This window comes from Pezoporus occidentalis, unplaced genomic scaffold (genome assembly GCF_034315485.1).
Source record: "Pezoporus occidentalis ecotype Australia unplaced genomic scaffold, CSIRO_AGI_Poc_V1 ctg18, whole genome shotgun sequence".
In the NCBI taxonomy this organism is placed as follows: Eukaryota; Metazoa; Chordata; class Aves; order Psittaciformes; family Psittacidae; genus Pezoporus; species Pezoporus occidentalis.
This window is the reverse complement of record NW_026913640.1, coordinates 1,080,964-1,105,000: the sequence shown is the minus strand read 5'-3', so window position 1 is coordinate 1,105,000 and position 24,037 is coordinate 1,080,964. Positions and strand designations below refer to the sequence as shown.

General features: G+C 41.3%; 1 protein-coding gene across 2 annotated transcripts in view; it reads right to left on the bottom strand.

The window, feature by feature from the left end:
• TRPC4 (transient receptor potential cation channel subfamily C member 4) overlaps positions 1–21,115 on the bottom strand; it is a 143,223-nt gene extending 122,108 nt beyond the window's left edge. The window contains exon 1 of one of the 2 annotated variants that reach the window (XM_062614994.1): positions 20,658–21,115. The gene's annotated coding sequence lies outside the window, so the exon portion shown is untranslated. The remainder of the gene's footprint in view (positions 1–20,657) is intronic. The other variant, XM_062614993.1, reaches the window with a different exon arrangement.
• Positions 21,116–24,037: the final 2,922 nt, after the last annotated feature.

Genomic DNA, 24,037 nt, shown 5'->3' with positions numbered 1-24,037 from the left:
ACTTTGCATCACTCCTGGTCCACCATATCCTGAAAAGCAAAAATCCAAGACAAAAAGGAAACTACACAAAGATCAGGGTTAGACTGAGTAATACATGCCAGAATTTAGCTACAAAATGATGAACAGGATTTCAAGAAATGTGCCAAATTTTCATATCCTTAAATGCCAAGTGATAGAAAGTACTCAGAGGAGAATTTCTTCCTGCACGTGCAGAGATTTCTTTTTATAGACCCACTTATAAAAGCAACTTTTAATATAAATGAAATTTCATTTGAAATGCAAGCAGTGTGGCCAATTAAAAGGAATTAAATGTGTAGTCAGTGGATCTAACTTTGGCATCTTTAACAAAAATTTCATGGAATTGTTCCACTTACAGATCACTTTTTTTTTCCTTATTTTTTCCTCCTCCCTAAGACATTCATCCTACACAATTAGAATCCAAGAAGCCTCTGAGTTTACTGTGTACATAAGTTAAATCCTAAGCACCTCTTCAGAAATGAAAATATGGTTTATATCCAGAAGAATGCTGCACATCCCCTTCACCTCCACTCAAAGGGACAAAAAGCAATAGATACTTGAAGACTGAATAAGAGAACTCATGGACACAGCTCTACATTGTAAAACTATATATACACTCATATATAGTCACAGTTCTTCTTGTATCAGTGAGAAGTCTGATCATGCTTATATAATGTGCTTAGGAGACTCTTGAGAAGGGGAACAAAAGATTTCAGAATAGCTGTACTTCTGTTCAGTTACCTGGTGAGCAAAGCATCAGGCTGGAATTCAAGATACTGTTGGGTGAGACTGGGTGAGTCACATTACCCAGTGACTCACAGATTTAGGACTGTAAAACTTATTTTACCTGGGACAAGTGCTGCATACAGAACAGCTGTAATTCTCATTCCTGTCAGGGTAAGAATGTCCAGTACTGCCCTCACTGAATTTATGAAGAAATTGCAGACCAACCTGATTCAAAATTTAACATGAAGTCAACATTCACAAGTTAAGCTAGAATGAACTTGGGATAAAGCTATTGGACCTACTTGTATATGCATTCAAAATGCACACACGCACACTGGACTGGGGCAAGATCACTGCTTTTATCCATTTAAAAAAAAATATTAAAAGCTCTAGAAATCACATCTACTAAAATGAACAGAGAATCATAGAATAGTTAGGGTTGGAAAGGAGCTTAAGATCATCAAGTTCCAACCCCCCTGCCATGGGCAGGGACACCTCACATATATTTTTATATTCCTAAAAATGTATTTTTAAATTCCTTGTAGACTCAAACAGAGAAATACTCCACAATGACAGACACCATATCCTCATTACAGCACAGCAGAAAGTTTCTAGGAGTCTCCATTTTCTGTTTTTAGCTTGCTTAAAGATTTATGTACGGGATAGCAACTACTTTAAATGTATTGTATTAACACCTACTTACACACATTTTCTTCACTTTTATTCTGTTTCGATTTATTCATTTCAACCTAGCTGTGACATCAACAGAAAACTTTCAAATTGTAAATATACTTCTTGTGGTGAATTAGCATTGTCTCTGTTCCTTGATTAAATACACATAGCTCATACAGCCAGGAAATTCTTTCCTGTTAGGGTGGTGAGGCACTGGAGTGGGCTGCCTGAGGAAGTTATGAATACTCCATCCCTGACAGTGTTCAAGGCCAGGTTGGACAGAGCCTTGGGTGACATGGTTTAGTGTGAGGTGTCCCTGCCCATGGCAAGGGGGTTAGAACTAGATGATCTTTAGGTCCTTTCCAACCCTAACTATTCTATGATTCTAGGATTCTATGACATGGTTTAGTGTGAGGTGTCCCTACCTATGGAAGGGGGGTTAGAACTAGATGATCTTAAGGTCCTTTCCAGCCCTAACTATTCTATGATTCTATGAATGTTCACCCTCCACTATCGACCAATCATTGAACTTTCCTGTGGGACACGGACTCCTACTTGCAATAAACCATTGGTTTGTTTGAGACAGAAGAAATCCTTGGATCAATACCACAGGAAAAACTCTGGAGACTACCTGGCACTCACTATGCCACAGTCAGATAATTGTATACATAGGCAGATGCCCATACAATTGCAGGTATTTAAATGTCTCTCTGCTCTGTTCCCTGCAGTGTTTTCCCCTCATCTGTAACATGCAGCAGATGAAATTCTTTATTGTTCTCACAGCAAAGACCAGCCTGAAATGAAGTTATCAAAGTTTGAAGCTTCAGTTCAGTTATGAATGTTCATGCTTATGAGTCCACCCACTACAACTTAGACAAACTGAGACTATGTGTACATGCATGTGCACTGTGCGGTATTTGCACATGCCTCACTACTTCGGGGTAATTAAACAAAAAATGTTTTAAAAACTTCTATTACTTTACTTTTGCTTTGCCCAGCACATAGAGATTTTCAAAATTACAGAACAGCTGCTCCTGTCTTATGAAACATTTGGAACAATTTCTAAAGATGAAGTTAAAATGCTCAGAGGTAAACAGAGTTATTGAAAGGTGACTTTCTCTCTCCAGGAAAAAAGCTGGTTTTCTGTAACAACTGTTATAAAATGAAGCTCTACACAAAATTAATCTCTTCTCCCAAATTGTTTGGATGCTATCAGACTCGGGAACCAGGACTTTCCTTAGGCAGTTATTTAGGAAAAATTTAACTGGCATTTGCAGGTGTATTCAGGCTCTTATCACCACCTGCGTGAAAAATACAGATGCGATTATTTTCAAATAAAGCTGTATATCCTTTTAAGCTGTTTCTCATTGCATGCAGGTTTTTTTCTGCGATTTAAATATCTCTTGGGATAAAAGGTCTAGAAATTTTGCACCTAAAAAGTAATCCTTTAATGCTAGTTTCTCTAGCTATAAACAAGCAATATAGTAGAATTTTTAAAAGTTCACTGTTTGCTTATACTGTGACATTTATTTTGCAATTTTAAGTATTCTTTTTCAAGCAAAAGTGAAATAGTATCTACTGTACATGAATGGTAAAAGAAGCACCACCCATATTTTTACAATTCACTGATAAAAGTCTTGTAGTCTCTAGCTTGAAAGTATTTTTAATATATATTATGTTTTAGTTCTTAACTTCTACTGGACACTAAAAGTACTATGAAAAATCCAAATAATGACTCTTCCTTTCAGGTATTTTTTCTTCTTACAGTCAGCTCAGTGAAATGTACAGTCCAACCATACTCATCTGCAAGTTTTTATGACCCTTTATAAACTACAATCATTTTTTCCAAGACAGTAGTTAGTATCTATACTTTGCATGCATACCCTGAGGATTAGAATGAAATGCCACCTCAAATATGCCAAAAGCAGTTCACATTTCAAGAAGGATGACTTACTACCATATTCTGCTATGACTCCTGCTATTTTGTCCTGCCTTCTTCCTCCTTCTTCTCTTCTAGTCATAGCATTAACATTTATGATGAGTACAAACAGACCATACTTGGCAACTGTAAGATCCAGATGCCTTGCTTTGGAATATATTTCCAATTTCCGCCTCTGTGGTTTGTTCCTTCATTAGCAGTGTTGATGGAGCAGAGCAGTACATCTGGGCTGGTTGATAGAACTCCTGTCTTCCCATCTTTCTCTGTGGCTCACTCTTGCTTCTCACAATGACATTTATCTTAATTCTCATACACAAAATAATTTCTGTTGATAATTACCTCTGAAAGGTATATGTAAATACTCTTTATCCCAAACAGCCTTAGTTTTTATATTACATACACGAATAATTAAAATTTGGTATTTCTATTTCTTTATTCATCTTTGTAAAACTAGATGAAATGTAACCAACTCCTAGGCAATCCTTGTGTTATATTGTGATGTTTCTAATAGTCACATGAAGAAATGTTAATCTTCAGAGTAAACAACATCTGCTTTGGACCACTGCAGATACGTATAATGACATCATGCAAAAAAGGGAAAAACTGGTTAATCAAAAGTGAGATCTCTTAATTGTAGAGACATTAAGAGGTAATGTAAGGAGTGGTATTTTGAACTAGTATCATGAGGTTAGTGGGTCAAGCATTGGATTAGTCTGGGGCTGTACTGGGTTTGTGTGGCAAGGTTTTGGTAGCAGGGAGTGGGGGCTACAAAGGTGGCTTCTATGAGGAGCTGCTAGAATTCTGCTTCCCCATGTCCAGTAGAGCCGATGGCAGCCGGCTCCAAGACAGACTCTCCACTGGCCGAGGCTGAGGCCATCAGTGGCAGTGGAAGCGCCTCCGGCATAACATAAAGGAGCAAAAGTTACTGAACATGAGCATTGCAACTGGAGAGAGGAGAAAGAATATGTGAGAGCACCATCCCTGCAGACACCAAGGTCAGCAAGGAAAGAGGGGAGGTGGTGTTACAGACACCAGAGCAGAGATTCCCCTGCAGCCCATGGTGCAGCCCATGGAGAGGCAGGCTGTGCCCCTGCAGCACATGGAGGTCCATGGCGCAGCAGATCTCCACCTGCAGCCCATGGAGGACCCCACACCAGAGCAGAAGGATGCCTGAAGGAGGCTGCAAATGGGGCGCATGGGCCTTGCTGCTCTCTGAGGTCCTTAAAGGGGAATGGTTTGATTACTGTGCATTGTGAAACCCAATCAGAAGAGCCAAGGCAGAACACTTTCCCCAGAGAGACGTGAAAACTAGAAGGGGTTATTGCCCATAGGGTTAAGGACTTCTTGTGAGATGTGAGGGGAAGAGATGTTTGGGATTGTGAAAAGCTTATTATGGGATGGTTTAAAGTGGGCTGGGAAATTTGCAACACTTATTGATCAAAAGTAGGGGAAAGAAGGGATCATGGTGGATTGAGAAGAAACAAATATGAGAAACTAAAGAGTCAGTGGGATAAAATGGGCTCGTCAAGGTTAGGCAGGTTGCTGGTCAGTATGCTTGTTTGACTGAGCCCTGCACTTGATCACCATAGTCTGACTCTTCTCATTAATTCCTATTTCAAACCACCTTTTGTCTAAGTGTGTTCTGTACTGTGAGTGGGTGGCAATGATTGCTAGCAAACTTAAGTCTGGCTAGCAGGCAAGTAGGTAAGAGATCCAATTACCAGCACTTGGAGTGGGACACTGAGCTTAAGAAGCTTATGTACTCAAGTGCCAACAATGGGGGGAGATAAAGGGACCTGGGTAGCTCCTTGTTAGACTGAGTGCTTAAGGCCAGCAACCAGAGGGACTTCCATATAGAGAAGGAACAGAATCAGACCTTCTGTAGTATTCATGCTTATGTGAATGCTGGGTGCAAATGATGGTAAAGGCATTGTTCTCTGCTTGTGTTGATCCATGTGTCCAGCCATGTTCTGTAACAGTGTGTGCTCACGTGCACACGTGTCTTTGGGGAACACATGCTCAGCATGGAAACAGGCTGGACCTAGGGAAATACAACTGCAACCTTGCATTCACTGTACTGGGACAGGAGGAATCCCCCTGAATCCCATAACCAGAGTTGGCTACAGGAACTATTATTCATCACTGATACTCAGGAAAGAAAACAGGGATCTCAAGGATGTTGTACATGTCACCATTTCAATTTTCACCTCTTTTTTCTTTAGTCAAATATGACTGAAGCTTATCTGTGATGTTCTGTAACCCTGCCATGATTTTCAGCAACAATCAAATGGAGCCATTGCAGGCTGAGCCTTCTTCCTTCTGAAAGCGTAATGCAAGTGTGTGATGTCCCAGGGGTTTACATGGAGAAATGTTGTCAAATGGCGTGATCTGTGTCAATAAGATCAAGATGCTGGGCACTGCTGGAAGCAAGTGAATAAATCCCAGATCAAAACACATCAAAAGCAGAATAAGCTTTGTAATACAGTTGCTGAGGGAAGAACTCAGCAACACAATAAAATGAAAAGCACAAAATAGTGTTTTAGTCAGATTACACAGCAGTGACTTGTGTTAGGCTTTGTGGCATTTCTGAAAACAGGATTATAATACTTAATGTTCTGCACAGATATGCATGATAGAATCACATCACTTTTGTATTGTTTGCAATTAACAATTGATTACAAGACAGGATGGGGAAGGTAGACAGTGGAACACTTCCAAGTGTTCCTCAGAGTTTGGAAATGGTTCAGCCATGGGCATTCTGAGTGGCTTTTGCCTACTCAGCCTTCCCTCTACTTCAGCTATTCATATACAATAACACCTAGCAGAGTTAGGGAATTGACACCGTGTCATGTGTGAAGTTTCCAAACACAACGCCAGTGAAACTCAGAATCACTCTAGCCCATGGCTGGGTTATGTTTCTGTCAATGTCAACTGAGTGGGAACTTGACTATGAATATGCCTCAACAGTACTATAAGTTCTATATTTACCATGTAGGTGTGAGAAAAATGAGTTGAATGAAGACTCCTGTCCCTTCAATGGGCAAATTGGAAAAACAAATGAACTGTTAACTTTTTGTTAAAGGTTCTCGGATATATTTTCCTTGGATGTCTTGAAGAGAAACACACATACTGAAATTCTGCATTTCAAGTCTGAAGAAAAAGGGGGATTGTAACTTTGCAGTAAATGTAATTACAGTGCAAACGACAGAAAAGAGTGGTGGATTCTGAATGGCTCAGCAAGGAGTCTCCTTACTCTTATTTTTAGTCTTAAGTGACAGCAAATTCCTATTCTCTTAAATTCCACAGCTCCACATCCTGACTGAGATGTTTCCAACAAACTCAAAACGACAAGTTCAGCTGGGCAGAGAATCATTAGAGTGCAAAACCAGTGAAAGTTCAAGTGAATAATGGAAATTCTTGTACAATTTGCATTAGATCCATATGCTACAGTGAGTAATAAGCAGAATTTTAACACATGTACAGGAATTAAAACGACTTATTACTACTATTAGCAAGCATTTCCACAAGATAGTGATTTAGGTTTCACAGAGCTGTTTGATCTTTATTTCAAATAGAAGAATAAAGGTTATGCTCCCAGCATTGAAACAGACTTCCATAAACAAAATAGAAGATATCTTATAAATCTTCCTTTCTCATCTAAGCCTGAATGAGTCATGACCAGTTATATCCCCACGTCTCAGCCACCTCTGCCAAGTTGGCTTCAGGAAAAAGAAAGTATTCTGTAACTCTTCTTTTATAAATAGGGGCCAGGCAAAGAATTTGGAGTCATGGTTCCCAAAAGATAAGATTAATTTTCTGTAATTAATATGCCCATTTCCTGACAAACACAATTTGCTTCACTCATACTAATGGAAATGTATATATGTCTTTAGTTTCAGAGTGGCACAAAGGATTGAATATGCATTTCTAGGCTACTTATCTCAAAAAAGGAGCCAGTAGCACCAGAATACATTCAGAAAAGAGCAGCAGAATGATTAAACTTATGGAAGACCTCCAGAAGTGGAATGACTAAGTAAGTCACAAATCCTCACTCTGTAAAAGAATGACAGATGGAAGGTGTAATATAGGTGTCTGTTATTATAGGTGTCAAGAAGAGGACAGACATGGATTAATTGTTCACTGGCTCTTCAGGTACAATATCCAGGAGCAATCAAACAAAGGTGGTAGGAGACAGGTTCAAGAAATATAATGGCTGATGAGTTTTCAGGCAGTTACTTGAATTCATTGCTGAAGGATTCTGAAAGTTCTAAAAGTATATATGGGTTACACATAAGACTGGATGAGTTCATGAAAAAAAACAAACCCCAAACAAAAAACACCAAACCTGCAGAGGATTACAAAACACAGAGAAGCCATCTCTAGCAAAGAAAGACCATGCACTGAAAATGCCTGGAATCTGGGAGAGTACTACAACAAATTATGGCATATCCTTCCTTTGTTACTTTACTCCTACCTAGAAATACACTTTTTGACACTGTCAAACACAAGCTACCAGGCTTAAAAGAATTTAGACAGAGGCAATAAGGCTGTGACTGTATTAAAATCAGTAAAAAAAAAAAAAAAAAAAAAAAAATTCATTAACTTCAACATGGGTTATTTTCTTCGTTTCAGTTATTATCTTCGAGGTTTTAATCCACTGTGCGTTACAAGATCACTGTGATACCTCAATGAGATTTACGTACCCTAGGCTTAGAAAATGAACACTTCTAGAGAAAGTAACATTTTTACAGCCCTTTGAAAAACACAAATTATCAAGATCAGTCGACATTTCAAATGGGACTCTTTGAATTGATTTTGTTTGAGAAAGGATTGTTTCCATTGCCCAGCTTCATCTATCTGTTCCAGTATTACAGATCTGTTACAACTCTTTCTTTGGAGTCTCTCCTCTTGACAGCCAAGCCTCAGTGTAGATCTTGGTCTGTGTTGCTTCTTATTCAACAGCTAGAGAATATTAAATGTGATTAAGATTTTTTTTACCACCCAAATATGTGATTCATTTGATTCTCAAAAGCTGCCAGGACTGCTACAGTTCAGCAATTATATCTATGATACTACATAGCTGACTTTTGGTGTCACTCAGATAATGTTATTTAAGGCTCCACTGTATCATCCTAGCTTGTTTTCTTTGTGCTTTCCCAGGCAATTTTAAGCACATTCTCATGTACCCTTTGATTTCTTTCATCTGAAATCTCCATGATAATATATGGTAGAATGTTCCACCCTCCACTGCCAACACTCTAGTAAGCCAGTTTGTCCCACCACTCATAGTACCTTTCAATCCTCACTGCTGCTAAAATATCAAAGGCATTAAGACAGTAGCTGAAGTAATATCATAGCTGAAGTCAGTGGCAAAGCAAACTTTGACTTAGCTGTGTAGGTGACCACTCACAGTGCATGGAATAAATCTTTGCAGGGCTTGGGTTAAGGAAATGATAAATTAATTCATTAATCTAGTATTTCTATTTAAATATGCTAGATACTATAGGTCAGAAAGCAATAAAGACATACACATGTATAAGTACAAGGGTACTGCTACTCTGGATAAACTATTTGCAAATTATAGATATTAATAAGTCAGAAATCATTTAACCTTTCTGTACCACAATTCTGAAAACTTCAAATATATTTTAAAGCATATGAAATCAAGATCTGAAAAGTAATTTCTAAGGGCCAGTTTGTGATTACTCAGACATGGTTACCTAGAGACATCAAAGGGATTAGCTAGCTTTGTCCTCTCTGGTTCTTTTACTTTCGATCACCCTAAGCAGCTACTTGACAGGTCCAGGCACAAGAAAAGGGCTGCTTTTTCAGTGTTTTGTAGACAGGTGAATATAGAGATGGTCAAGGGGTTTAAGGCAAGAAGACTGAATATTGGTTACGTTTCCTGTTTATGTCAACAAAGGTGAGATGTAAGGAAGAAATTATTTGTGAGAGATTTCAAGTAACTTCTGTAGGCATCCACAAGCACCATATTCAGGTGCATGTCACAGGGACTGAAACTGTTGGCACAGATGACTTCTTCTAGATTGGCTTATATGATACACACCACTTACTCTAATATCCCTTTTAAATTGTGCCTGTACCCTCCTCCTCTATTCTCATAACAGTTCTTATACTCGAGTGGAGGAGATCCAAAACACAAGCAGCTCTCAGGCTTCTGCCACTTCAATGACTCTGTGAAGCAGCCAGGAGGATCCTGAAGGATCAGCCTTTTTGTCCATTCACAGTGTGGCCTCTACTCTTAGAAGCAGGTTTCTGAGGAAGTTTTGAAGCAGCATAGCACAGGAGTATTCTGACACTTTTCAGATGCTTTCCCTGACAGCTGCCATGTGCAGTTCCTCTCAGGATCAGTTAAAAATGTTATTGTTAGACTTACATGAATCTGATTAATAAACTACTGTGCTTTAAAATCTATGAGTTATTATTTCTACATAAAAGCATACCAACAAAATCCTTTCTGCGTAATAAACAAAGTGAAAGATACTGTCTCTGTCCTAGTTAAGCTGTATTTGCTACTAGGTTTAGACTTATTCCTTAGTCAGAGCTATGTTTAAGTTCACACAGTATCAGGGCTGTCAGCTCTGTGCCTGGAAGTTGCTGGCTCTTCAGAAGCCTCCTCCACCTGGGAGTCTCTAAATTCATAAGGAAAGGAACTGCCTCTGGACAGCTACAGATTTTCCTAGTAGGTTGCCATTGCAATTGAATTTGCAGCTTTTATTTGATCAGGGTGGCAAAGAAGCCATACTTGGCTAAGAACTGGACTCAAACATTTAGTGTTTAAATCATATAAGCAAGCGCAGAGAGGGAATACTCCCAGCCACTGAGATACAGATAATTCTGTCTACACACACACAAGACAGACACTTTAATGGCCCATATTCCTGACCTCTGGATAGCTGCTCTTTCACTCCCCAGAGCAAAAATTAACCTTTAATGCATCTCAGTCATATAGTGCACATAAATATCTCTGTATATACAAGTATACATGTGTTCTTCTGCTACATATAAAGATGTGTGTTATAAGTATATTAACACAAAAATGTAAATATCTGTAAGAATATTTTGGCACAGAATACAGTTTGGGCATCCAGAAATCTGTAAATCTTTCAGATTACAGATGCAGACACTACTAGTTCATTCAAAATTATCAAAATATAAACAGAATTATTTACCTTTCCTATAAAACCTGGAATGCCCACATTGCAAGTAAGTTCTACTGCAGCGTTCTGAGCTATTACTCAGAGGAGTTGTTGATGTCACGAGACAGCATTAAGCAATGCTGAGGAAACTGAACAAAAATTTTGATGATTCCTCCGTAACACAACACCTGGTTTCACAGTTGACAGAAGCAGATACAACGTTAAAACAAAACCATTTACCTTATGTTCAATGATATAAATGTGATCTACTGGAAGTGTGAATTAACAGCTTGTACATACTGAATATGCAACAGTACTCTACAGTTCTGCTTATAATAGAGATTTCCAAGACTATTTTTTTTTGCTTTGATGTGCTATAATCTTGAAATGGCAATCAGTTTTCTAGCAACTCTATCAAACCCTGTTTAGAATGTTTCCTGAGTATTTTAAACACTATGAAAAAGGAGGTTTAGTTTAAAGATTACATGTGTCATTGCCTACTTAATTTTCATTCTTAAAGCTAATTTCCCAGCAATAGAAAGATGTAGGAATTCTTAAAATCAGATGCCGTGAAATTTTGGTCCTTGTCAACTGTAACAGTATACTTAAAGCAAAGATTCACTGCTTCCCACCATTAAAAGATTCAATGTATGAATCAATGTATGAATCAATGTATGAATCAATGTATGAGTCTTGTGAACTGCAACAGAAAAAAATATTTAGATAGAGAATGAAGAAAATGATTGAGAGCCATCCCAACATTACAGAGGGCAGATGCAGGTTGTAGCCATGGCAATGACAGCAAACAGATTAATGTTTTAGGCCTACATATTTTTCTAAAATACTCAAGAGCAGCACAATTTTGAACTAGATTCCCCACAGCTTGTAACTCCATCGGCTGTATCGCAGTGCAGAAGGAGACACAATATACTTTTCATAAACTGCTAAATTATTAAGAAGAAACAAGAAGCTGCCAGAGCGTTATAATTCTCTCGGAACCAAAGGGGCAAATTTTCAAAATTACATCTTCCATCTGAACCAATGCATGTATGATGGATGAGAAGGCACAATTGTTTCACTCTGTATTTTGTAAAGTTTCACATTATAGTGCCCATTACCGTAATTTTAAATTCACCTGTGATCTTCATATTTCTCTAAGCCCAGGTAATTTTTATGATAGGCTTTGTTTTTCAGCAAAGGGTTAAAGAGAATCATGGAATCACAGAATGGCTTGGGCTGGAAGGGAATTCAAAGATCACCTAGTTCCACCCTACCTGCCATGGGCAGGGACACCTTCCACTAGATCAAGTTGCTCAACGCCCCATCCAGCCTGGCCTTGGAACACTTCTTTAACCCCAGTTCAGTTGGGTTGAATAATCCCAACTCTCTCAGCCTGTCTTCATAGGAACAGTCCTCCAGCCCTCTGATCATGTTAAAATAACAGTAAATGGGCAATTAGACAAGAAGATGCTAACAAAATAAGATGACTGAAGAGTCATATTGCCCTGGTATAATTGGTCTACCAGCCCCCTATATTTCCAGAAGGAAATGAAGCCTTGAAAGATGTCTGTTATCTAACTGTGAATGGGAACATCATGGAGAATATGATCATGGGCTGACCTATTTAATTGTGCTAGTGTCTCTCAACAGTCATGATCATTGTCCCTCATTGACAGCTTTGACATGAAAACACCTACTCTTTTGTCCATTTTTGCTTTGAAATGCCAACATCTCTCCTCCTCAAAATCCCACTTACACCCTTTCTACCTTGCCCAAAATCATCCAAACCTTGTTTTTAAGAGAAGCCTGCTTGTGTATTATCACTGAGAAGAATTATTAATCAGCAATAATTCATTCTGAAAAAAAGGACCCTGACATGTGGACTTTGGGTAACGCAAGACACTTCACTTTTTGAGACCTTTGAGAATTGTGTACAGTTCTGGTGTTCTCAACATAAAAAGGACATGGAACTCTTGGAACAAGTCCAGAGGAGGGCCACGAGGATGATCAGGGGACTGGAGCACCTCCCGTATGAAGACAGGCTGAGGAAGTTGGGGCTGTTCAGCCTGGAGAAGAGAAGGCTGTGTGGAGACCTCATAGCAGCCTTCCAGTATCTGAAGGGGGCCTATAAGGATGCTGGGGAGGGACTCTTCATTAGGGACTGTAGCAGCAGGACAAGGGGTAACGGGTTAAAACTCGGAACAGGGGAAGTTTAGATTAAATATAAGGAAGAAATTCTTTCCTGTTAGGGTGGTGAGGCACTGGAATGGGCTGCCCAGGGAAGTTGTGAATGCTCCATCCCTGGCAGTGCTCAAGGCTGAAATACAGTCTTAATAAGGGACAAAGGTGAATGCACAATGGACTGAAAGCATACATCCAGATCCTATTTTATACATTTTTTTAATTATAAAGATCTAAAAAGCTAGATCCTGTCCATGGTTAACCCAATGGAATCCTTCAGATGGAAGAAACCTTCTACCTGGCCTAAAGACAAACGAAGCAGTAGCAAAATGAGGGTAGTTTCTAGGAAATTAATTAAAAGGAAGCACTCAGGGGACGAGAGAGAAATCCTTCTTTTATCCTAACCCATCCCTACAAAATCCAGTGTGTTCTGTCATTCAGTTCAGTCAGTGCAGCTCTGAGGCTGGAGTAGTGCCCAAGCACTGAAATGAAACTCAGCTCACTGAGCATCCCTTTCTTCCCTCCCCTGTGGTCAAAGACATATTAAAAAGAAAGGAGATTCAAGATTCAAGCCCTTGCTCACTGTGCTTTTTTAAAGCATCGCGGAAAGAGCAAATCCTAAAAAAAAATTAATAAATAAATAAATAAATAAACAAATTAAAAGTTATGTGAAAGTTTAGAAAGTCTAGTTCTGTGTAAAGACTCTGCAGCAATAAATGTAATCATCCCAAATCACGTCAGTATTTGGTACAACTGGCCTCAGTGCATAAACAAATATGCTTGAAGTTAATATCACTAAGATAAACAATAATGAATAAAATATTTTTATCTAAGTTGCCAGTTGAAAATATTATTTTGCAATTGCCCTGTACTAAACCTGATGCTTTTTACAAGAAAATACATGAGTAGTTATAGCCCGGGACTTAGCACAAATACCTACCTATGCTACCAATTTTCAACATCAATGCGATCTCTGTGACGTAGATGACAGGTTCCTAGTTAGTTTTAAAAAATTAGTATAACATATTCCTCATAATAGAATTAGGAATCTTTATTAGTAATTACGTGGCACAATTAAGTACTTCGATTGAAAACATTTCAAAAATTAAGGTGAGATTCATATTTGCTAATCTAATAATCCAAAACACTGATATCCAAGGCTGTTTTGTCACCTCAGTATTCCTTTATTACAAACGGAAAGAAATGGCACCCCCTGCAGTGGGTAATTAATTTTCTTCAAGATAGGTCACATGAATCACCCTACATAGTTACTAGGTTCTTTCTAAAAGCCATAAAGACTAGCTTTGACTCAGAGGTCTGATGTTACAGTGTCTAGATGAATACAAAGACAAGCAGTTACTGTCTTTTGAATAATGGTTTTCTAGTTAAGAAGTTTAAGGCAAATCAGACAACTGTTCCGCAGGCAACTTGTTTTTGGCTTTACTCATGACCAAAATTCCTTCTATAGGGTATCTGCTAGATAGTTGAAGTCATCATAGGAAAAGCAAATGTTTCTGAAACTGAAGGTTTTGGAGGTACAAACATATTATAGAACAAACCAAACTCATCATGCCAGCATAAACAAGTCCAAGGAATTGACTGCAGCTCTAATCGCTTTAGGTGATTATCATCAAAAATGAAAGGCAAACATCTCTCCCAATCTAAAACAAAATATTGTCAGTATAAGCAAAGCCCAAATGGGATATTTTAGTTATTTTCCAGTCCAGTGGAAATAGGGAGGATGTATGTAGCAGCCAGTGCTGAAGCGCAGCAGGATTTATTGTGAAGTGCTTTGATAATAACATTTTCACATGGACAGAGATTAAAACAACTATGTCATCACTAAAAGCTAATTTCTGTTGTAATTATGTACTCAGTAGACTCAGGTACACTGTGGAAATGGCAATGTTGAGAGCATTTAAAGAGAATCTGTGCTTACATTCCCTTGCTCCTCAGATGCAGCATGTTCTCTCACAGAGAGAGACACCCTGTACACACAGGAGGCATGATATGAGCACCCAGAACTGTGCGTTCTTCTTTTACAAGGGTCTGGTTGACACTCCTATTTCCCTTGGCACAGCTACATGCTGTGTTTCAGCTACCCAATCCAACCACAAACTCTTAAAATCTCTGAGAACAGAACAAGGGAATATTTGAATTATGTTGTAGTCATCTAGCTGTTGTTACAGTATCTGCATCAATACCATTCTGGTCAATATGACATTGAGATACCTTAGAAGAAAACAGACGTCTATTTTCTGTCCCCTCTGAGTAAGTGTTTTTATTTTCTGATACCACTAAGGAGTGATTCATCTTGCCTTACTTTAGCTGTGTGAAAACCAACAACAATCAGCAACAATAAATACCTGATTCCTCCCACGCTATGTCAGGTTTATGAATTAGGTGGATTAGTTTGTCCACTGGAGGTTTTTGTCTCTCTCCAGTAACTATATAAGGAACACAGATGGTTGGTTTACAGCCAGCAATCAAATTTGTGGTGGCTACGTGAAAAAAAAAAAACCCTGATCTTTGGTGCCAAAATTCCTTAGAGCTTTTTGAGATTTGTCAGCAAAAATGTTTTTGACATAAATTACTATATACACATGTACTGCAGGTAATCTTAAATCAGACAAACCATGACCCTGTATCTTCTGCTACAATCCTATTGTTTGTTCCTCTACTCAGAAGTAAACTGGCCTGTTCTACTGTTTATAATGGAAACTGTAGGAGCAAATCAATGTATGAAATATGTAGTGGCAAATACAAACTAAACTTAAATTATATAAAATTTAGAAAAAATACAGAAGACAATGGAATTTTCATTGGGAGTAAATTTGGTGCTCTCTCTTCTTGGTCTAGTACTCTCAGATCCGATCTGCTAAAGACATCTGAATGATAGAGAATATTACAGATCTCATCTTCAAAATAGAATCCTTTAGTGTTTTCCCCCTCATTTTGGGCAGCACAGAAAGAACACAGGAAAAAGCATGTCCATTAATTTAATAAACACAGAACTGCATTGATTTTCCTAGGACTGCTAACCTCCTCTGATGTGAGTCGTACTTTGGTTAAATCATGGTTAAAGTGAGAAATTTGGATTCTTAGTTGATCCCACATGGAGCATACTGCACAAAGTTCCTTACCAGCAGAATGCCCACATCACTGTCATAAGGAGCAGCAAAGCTCTCCAGACAAGTCAACTTCTCACCATACATTTTGGGCTGGATACAGATGATATGTATTAACACTCCTCTCATGCTTTATGACCTGGGTTAGTAATCGTCCCCATCATTTGGCCTTCACTGAGAAAATTGTTGGCTCTTTGGCAGCTGTTGCTCTCTCTGATGGACATAAGAACCAGACACCTGAGCTGAAAAGTGACAAGTGGTTTAGGTAATTATTGGCAGTTTGCATAAGTTTATATGTTTTGAAGAATCTTGTGTAAGGAAACTGAATTGCAGAGGTGGCAGCTGGCAAACTCTCAGCAGTATACACCCAAAAGGCAGTTATGAAGTCATGCTATTTACAGATTGTTTCAAAGTTAGCACAGCAGTTTGGAGGACATGCATGTGTATATGTGTTTTGTTTGTTTGGGGGGTTTTAAAGTGCATTTTATTCTGATTATAGCAACCATTTGTCCTGGATTTACTGACCTCTGTGCTTACTTAACCTTTATGCTGTGCCACTACAGCCTGCTCTGTACAGCTGGGATTCAGCTAACCTAGCTTAAGAAGGTTCCTTGTCTTGGGTCTTGCTGCATAGTTAGGAAAAGAGACACAGGCACTTCTGTAGGATGCTTGTTCTCCTCCAAAGGAGATGAAAAAGAAAATAAAAAACACAGAGCATGGTTCACTCTCTGCTTCTGCCTCTTTCCAGAAGAGAGCCACTATAGGTTCACCTCAAGAGCTGATGAATAGGTGTTTTATGTCAGCTCAGGGTATCAGATGTAGCCACAAAAGGCTAGCCTGTATGCTACAAGACCTATGGGAGACTGCTGTCCTCCCAGAGTGACAGCTGTAAGTCAACTGAACTGTGTTTCGCGCAACTAGATGGCATGCAGAGAACATGGGGACCCCGCTGTTTTTCCAGTCCATTCTTAGGTATGAATGCAGGTAGCATAAGCATTACAGTTCTCCGAGCCAAGGAAAGATGTGGGTTTTGTCCTTAAAACTAGTATCAGAAGGAATCACTAAAGAGAAAAAAATTGTGTGTCATGGAAAACCAGCATGTGCTGAGCTACGACTGGAAGAGCTTAGGAGCACCATCACAGGGCTTGCTGTGCACTGACTGTCCATGCACCAGTGGCGGGATAGGGGCCTTTGCCTCCCAGGGAAAGGCTGCTTGTTCCTCACAAGTTTTCAGTTATATGTGGAAAGTATCTCCAGAATAATCCTGTAATCTCTGTCTCGGGAAAGCCCAGTGAAAAATCTTTTTCCATCTACTGTTCCCTTCTTCACCCATTGCATAAGATACCAGATACTATTATCATAACATTCAAACGGTCCATGTGAAATGCAAAGATATGGAAGAAGCTTTACAGATGAGTATACTGAGTAGAGGCTCAGTGACCAAGCCCCTGCAGAATCTGACACACTTTGGAGGCTAAGTTTGAATGGTTCATACACTTAGACATATGTAAAATTCACTTAAATTGAAGGAACTTTTCTTGTTCCGCTTCAGCCCACATTTGCTGAAAAATAGCTTATTTTTATCCAAGGATGTTTTCAGTATTTGTCTCACACCAGTCACTATCTAAATTAGAAATAAGTGGTTGTAGAAGAGTGGAAGGAGTACTTTGAGATTTCAAACCAAAACAGAAGTTTGAAGGGAGAAAAAACCCAACTCAAAACTCTCAGATAAAGCTGATATAATACATAATATTAATTTATTGGTTGCTTTTCTATGTATGGCACATTAAACCCTTTAATTTATTTGAAAACTTCACTATGTAAAGCAATTCTGTCAGCTGTTCATCTTTTAATGGTTTCAAATTCTATTTGACTGAAAGCTAATGTACATATGAAGGATTTTTGCATGAATATCTGTTACAAAAAGATTTAATCTGCTCAGCCTCCCTCTGTGTTCATTATATAAAACTGTAATAATGAGTATGTATTTAGTCAGGTGAATTTGTTTTGCAGCAACAAATCACAGTGGACATGAGGATCCTGACAGCATTGCTCCTGGTGTTATATTAATGCTATGCTATACTACCTAAGACAGGATCAGTGGAGTAAAGTAAGGGCAAGTGTATCTTATCTTACTCAATGGATTCAGGGCTTCTAAAAGAGATGTTTCCTGGTATTTTGTCTGTTGCCAGAAAACATGGTGATGGAAGATTTACACACAAAGTTTTATCTTCAACTAGCTTTCAGTAGTTTAAATTATTTGATAAAATAACCACAATATAAACCAGCACAAGTTAAATCTGAACAGAAAAAGGTAACCGTAAATCTGACGCTCATAAAGCCATTACGTGTCTGAATAGAACAATGTTTCCTCTATTCTTGCCTGCTTTTTTCGAAACAGGTTATAACAGTCTTTTCTTACTGATCCTATGTTATCTTTCCATAAAACAATCCATGGTGACTTAGCCATCCTTTTCAAAAGGAATTCAGTCACTTTTTGCACTGATTACTGGAATCACCAGAGGCACAAAGAGATGCTGCACAGGATATTCTCTGCTGATTTTGCCACCTCACCTCAATAAATGAAGTCCCAGAAAAAGCTAACAGATTCAACAGTGTACTGGCATGGAGACAGGTGTCAAGTGTGGAGAGCAGCAGTCATGCTTATTTTTACTTGTCATTTAAGTAAGGCAATATACACATACACAGAGGTGAAAGATAATCCCTTAAGAGGTTTCTCTGTGTGTGTCCTCCAACACATACTTGGTGGGCTCTCCACACTGGACTAATGCAAATCCACTTTCACTGACAGTGGAACCATACTGCCTGGGACCCAGTATTTTCAGCAGGCATACTCAAAAAGGTAAGCAAAATCATACTAAATCTGTACTGACCTCAATTAACTTAAATTTCAGCTAGCGGTATTTGATTCTAAATAAAATTAGATAAGAAATGGAATTTATTTCTGGAGCTATTTTAAGCGCAATGACTACTATATATAGTGTCAGAGTAAGTGGCTGAAGTTGAATTTAAAAGACAGGCATATTTTTGGTTTGTTGTTTCCAAATACAGTCTCATCTGTTCCTAAGTCTGAAGAAAAAGAAGAAAGACTACAGTAAAGAACCCACATCCTTCTTCAAGCAAATGCAAGGTTTTTCAGTACAGAAGGCAACACCAAGGGAAAAACAAACCGTACCATGAGAGTTTCAGCTGATTTAAGTGAAAAAGCCTATTTCTGAGTCTTGCCTGAAAAAAGGGTATAAACTTAGGTCTTCTGTAAGTCCAGAATTTCTCCTGTTCTAACAGTTCTAAAGCAGTCTCCCTCTGTAGTCCCTGGGTTCTCTGAGTGTACATAGAACTCTTGCCTATGTGAATGAATTATCACATTCTGTATGTTTATCATCACAATCTGTATGTTTACATAGATAACCTTGCTAAACTGCCCGGGTCTGGGCTTTGGAGAAAGTAGTGTAAACACTGAAACATGCTGTGACACTGCAGCACAATTAAATCTGAAATTTCAAGTAGATTGGATTTGAAGGTGCTGTAGTGTCAGCATTTGTTTAGTGTGTAGGGCTTATGATAAACTATTCCCTGTTCTGCCTATATGAGAAAATCTGTATTCTTATAAAAAGAAGTATTTCCTTCTCAGATGAAACCAAGGTCCAATATCTGGTTTATGTTTTTTCATTAATTATTTTTAGGAATACCCATTCTTTGGAAGAAAAACACAGACTGTAAAGTGTTCTATTTACTTCCACCTAAAAGGTGTCTTAGTATTGGAAGAGCCATTTCACTTATGAGGCACAATTAGAGAAATCTAAATTTCGGTTGCCATGCTAACAGGAAATCTCTCATTTGATTCCAGTAAAACAGAAACGCACAAATGACATTTTCCTGTAAAAAAAAACAGGGAAACATTAGATTAACAAGGCTGCAGGTTTTGCCAATTGCAGCTAATTTCACAGTTCTGCCCCTTTGCAGAGTGTGGTGTTCTGTCAGCATCTAAATCTCCAGAGCATCAGCTGCTTCTTTCCAGCAGGACTACGGCTTCTGTCCAATCGCCTCAAGTCCGGATCTTGCAAGTGTAAGCCCCACGCGGAGACGAATCCCACCAGCACTTTATGTACTCCGTGAGCAGTCCCATGGCTCGTTTGAGAGTGCTCTCCTCCTATCTACCCGCATTTCGCCACCCTCCAGGTCCCCCCGGAAGCTTCTTGGCAGCACCTAAACCTTCCCAAGGGTCTTCTTCGGCGGTGGGGACAGCGGGGGGCACCCCAGCTGCGGCTGCTGGCTCCCCGCGGCGGGGTGAGGGGCACGGCAGCGCTGTTCCCTTCTCTCACCCCCCACTCTGCACCAGACGGCGACTCACTCTGTGGCACTGCCGGGGGCCGGATGCACTGGGTCCCCCGGCGCCTGCGATGCCCTCACTTGCACCGCCCTCCCCGTGGCCCAGAGCTGATGGCAAACTCGGAGCCGACCCTTGCGCCGCTGGGTCCTCCCGGTCCCCCGGCGCCCTCCTGCCGCCTGCACCGGCGCTCCGCTGTCCTGCAGCGGAGTCCCTGCAGGTGTCACACCTCACCGGCTACCGAGGGGTGCTGCTTCCCGCCGCGGTGGCTGAGAAGGAAAAACCCTGCTTATTACGTACAAGAAAAGGATCTTAAATGCTCTGCAGGACTGAGAACAAGGAGGTGCACGACCTCGCTTTGTGCTTGCGTCGACGCAAAAGTTACCTCGGACCCTCCTGCGGACTTTTTTATTTTAATGTCTTTGCAGAGGGACAAGAAAGTAATCACAGATGCATAAAGAGAACATATCAAAGTTGACTAGCACTTACTTGGTTTAGGTGCATGCGTTGACAGCCGGCATCTTCCTTCAACAGTTTTAAACAGGTCACATTTTCCCTTGGAAGTAGCACCCTCTTCAATCCCTTACTGTGAATTAAATCCCTTTCAAAGGTGTTTGTTTTATTTCACTGGCTCTTGTCCACTTGAGCCACTTCTCCCCGGTTTTACTTTATTTCCTTCATGCTCGCAGCACGTGCAGGCACTCCCGGGCCCACCAGTCAGCGGCTGTCCCTTGCCTCTAGCCGCGGGGACCGCGCCTGCCGCCTGGCTCCGGTGCAACAGCTGAGAAGAAGATTCTTTCCCGGCTGCTCAGCGCGGCATCTCCTTACTCCCTCGGGGAGCCTCATGCTGGCTGTAAAAAGTAACGACTCCCTCCAATGCGACCGTTCCCTCCGGAGCGCAGGCTGAGCAGCATGGGGAGGGGGGGGGGCGAGGGGAGGGGAAACACGAACTCGAGGTGAACGGAGCGCAGAGGGGCAAACGGTAGGGCTTCTCCTCCTCGCCGGTACGCTCCCTCCTCAGCCGGCGGCAACCGCTGTCTCACGCCCCCCCGCCCTCCCGCCGCCCGCCGCCACCGCCGCGCTGCCCCCTACCGCCCCCCGCGGACGCAGGGGAGCTGCCCGACAGCGCCTTCTTGCGAGCGCACCGCGCACCTCGCTGGGCTCCGCGCACTCCCGCGGCCGCTCTGCCCCTTCGTGGGTGCTGAGCGGCTCAGTGTTCACCCAGATGCCTCCCCGGGAGGACGTGCACCTAGACCCGGAGTTGGGCTCATAGCTGAGCCGAGGACATGAGCCGCACAGGATCGCTGAGACTCAGCACCGAGCTGCGGCCGGCTCCACGGAAAGTCTGCTAGCATACCTCTCTGCAGCGGGGAAAGACCGAGACCGCTACACGCGATCGCATCAGGGGCTCTGTGAGCCTTCCCTTGCCTGCCGCTGGCGGTTCTCCAGCGGGAGTTCCAGCCCGCAGCAGAGCTTTGGTCTCGTAGCTTTCGCGATGCTCCTGCCTGGGGCTCGGCGAGGGCTCTGCTAGTGCCGCCCAGCCGAGGCTCAGGCCGCGGTGCTTCCCTGCCCCTGCGCTGCCCCAGCCGCGCCCGGTGCAGCGGGGTCAGGTCGGCCTGGGCGGTAACGGGAGGCTGCGCGGGACCGAGCCCCAGCCGGGGTTCATTATAAAGGAGCGGACGGGATGAGGCTAGACACCATTTTTTCACTTTACTTGTCCTTTCCCTAAAAAAAATAGGGCAGAATTTAAATGCACGAGATCAGAAATGGTACGCAAAGGGCGGAGACCGTTTTTTGAGACGCGTTTAGATTCTGCCCCATGCTGGCTCTGGACACAGTGCAGGCGTGGAGCTTAGCGGGTCACCTGCCACCGCCTGCAGAGTCCCCGGTGTCCCGCCGCCGCCTGGGAGAGCACCCCTTACCGGCCCCAGGCCCCGCCTGCCGAGAGAGCAGGAGGCAGCACGCCACCCGCTTCTGATTTCTCCCGTCTCCTTGTAGGAGCTGCTTCCACCAGGCTCCCGCGGAGGTGGAGGAGGAGGGGGTGAAACAAGCTGTGTATCTGTGTGTGCAAAAGATGAACAGAGCAAAAGTATCCGTCGTGCTGAGCTTCACCCGTGTTTGTGGCAGAGACTTCAGCTCACTGAGCCGTGGAGCGCTTGAGGAAGCAGGCGAGCCTGCAAATGCCGTTACAGCAAATGTTAAGGATCTGCCAGCTACACCAGTCTGGACGGCAGCTGATGGCACAGGCACCAGACCTCCGCGGGGAGCAGAGGAAAAGGAAAGGATGCAGCTACACAGCATTAAGTGCAGCAGGCGCTGAGCAGTGAAAATGCCATCTCCGGGATGTGAATAGTTGCAGCATCGAACCTCTGCATCAGTCTGCTGTGTGAACCACTGGCACACATATTTTACACATGCCCCCACCTAGTTACTGTTAAGATTTCAGCAGAAATGTAGTGCCTTTGGGGAGCTACTCAGCAAACTGCTGAGTGCCGCTGAGCTACGGGCAATAAAGGTATGCTGTGACAGGTCACTCTTCCTGAGAGATGTTAGTTGAACTCGTGAGATCCACTCATGTTCATTCAAATACAGATCAAATGCCAGAAGCAGCTGTTTTGGAAAGCTGAGCCAGTCATTCTAGCACACACACATGTGCATGCATATGTATGCAACACACACACATGTTGACTCACACATGCACCTCTAGACAAAGGCAAGGAGAGATAACTGAGTAAGGAGAGGCACCCTAGTACAAAGTCAGCCTGAGAGACCACAGTGAAGCATGGGAAAGGCCACACCACACTAGATTGCATTGTAATTGTTAGTTTGAGCTGATTTACCTATTACTGGAATATGCTTTAAGCAACCTGGTCTAATGGAAGGTGTCCCTGCCTATGGTTGAAACTAAATGATCCTTAAGGTACCTTCCAACCCAAACCATTTTATGATTCTGTAATTTGTACCCCTTGTGCATGCTATCAGCATTACCAAGATTGCGCTGCATTACTACATATTGGAACTACAGGCAAGACTTCCTTTCAGAAGGATATGTTGTTCATGTCCCAGAGTAGAGAGTGGTTTTTTCCCTATATATTTCCATACTAGATCTTGAGAAGCCAAGTTCTGTTTTGAGTGTAATGTTCAATTTTTATTATTTTTTTTTTTTTTTACGAGCAGACACCTCTATAATTAACAGTATTTTCTTTGCCTTTTTATGTGCATCTTTGTGACATTTCTTCTTTTCAGGGGTGAATGCAACATGACACTATCTATGTACTTTATGCTTTCTGGCATTTTACATGTAACAACCCATTAGCAGTCTCCTGTGGGTCTTGCCAATGCTTATAATTCCCAATTAAACTAATGTTCAGATAAAATTTCTGCAGCATTACTCAGATGAATATTAAGTAAATAGATTCTTTTTTCTCTGATTCAGGACAGTGGGGTCTGGATCTTTGCAATGCTCTGAGTGTATGGTAGTATATTTTATTCCTAGCACATAGGTAGCTGCCAGTTATTTTGCAGCAGTAAGCACTGTGGCAGGGAGAGTGAGGTATGGGGGGGGAAATATTCTGTGAAACACATCACATTGTTTCAGAGGTTATATGGCAACAGAATGGCTGGACTTTCCTGTAATTTGCTCACTGCATCCCACCAAATTAGAGTCTGCCTTGGGATCTTCTCTATTCTTCCCACACGTTATACAATCCTCCTCAGCACGCCTACTGATGCATGCCCTGCAGCTGACCATCTGCAATTCAGCTAAATCTTACATATCCAAAATATCAAGCAGACTGAGGTCTTCTCCTTTTTCTTGCAGTTTGTGCAAATATCACTAGGGTGTATCTGTTGTTCCATTTCCTGT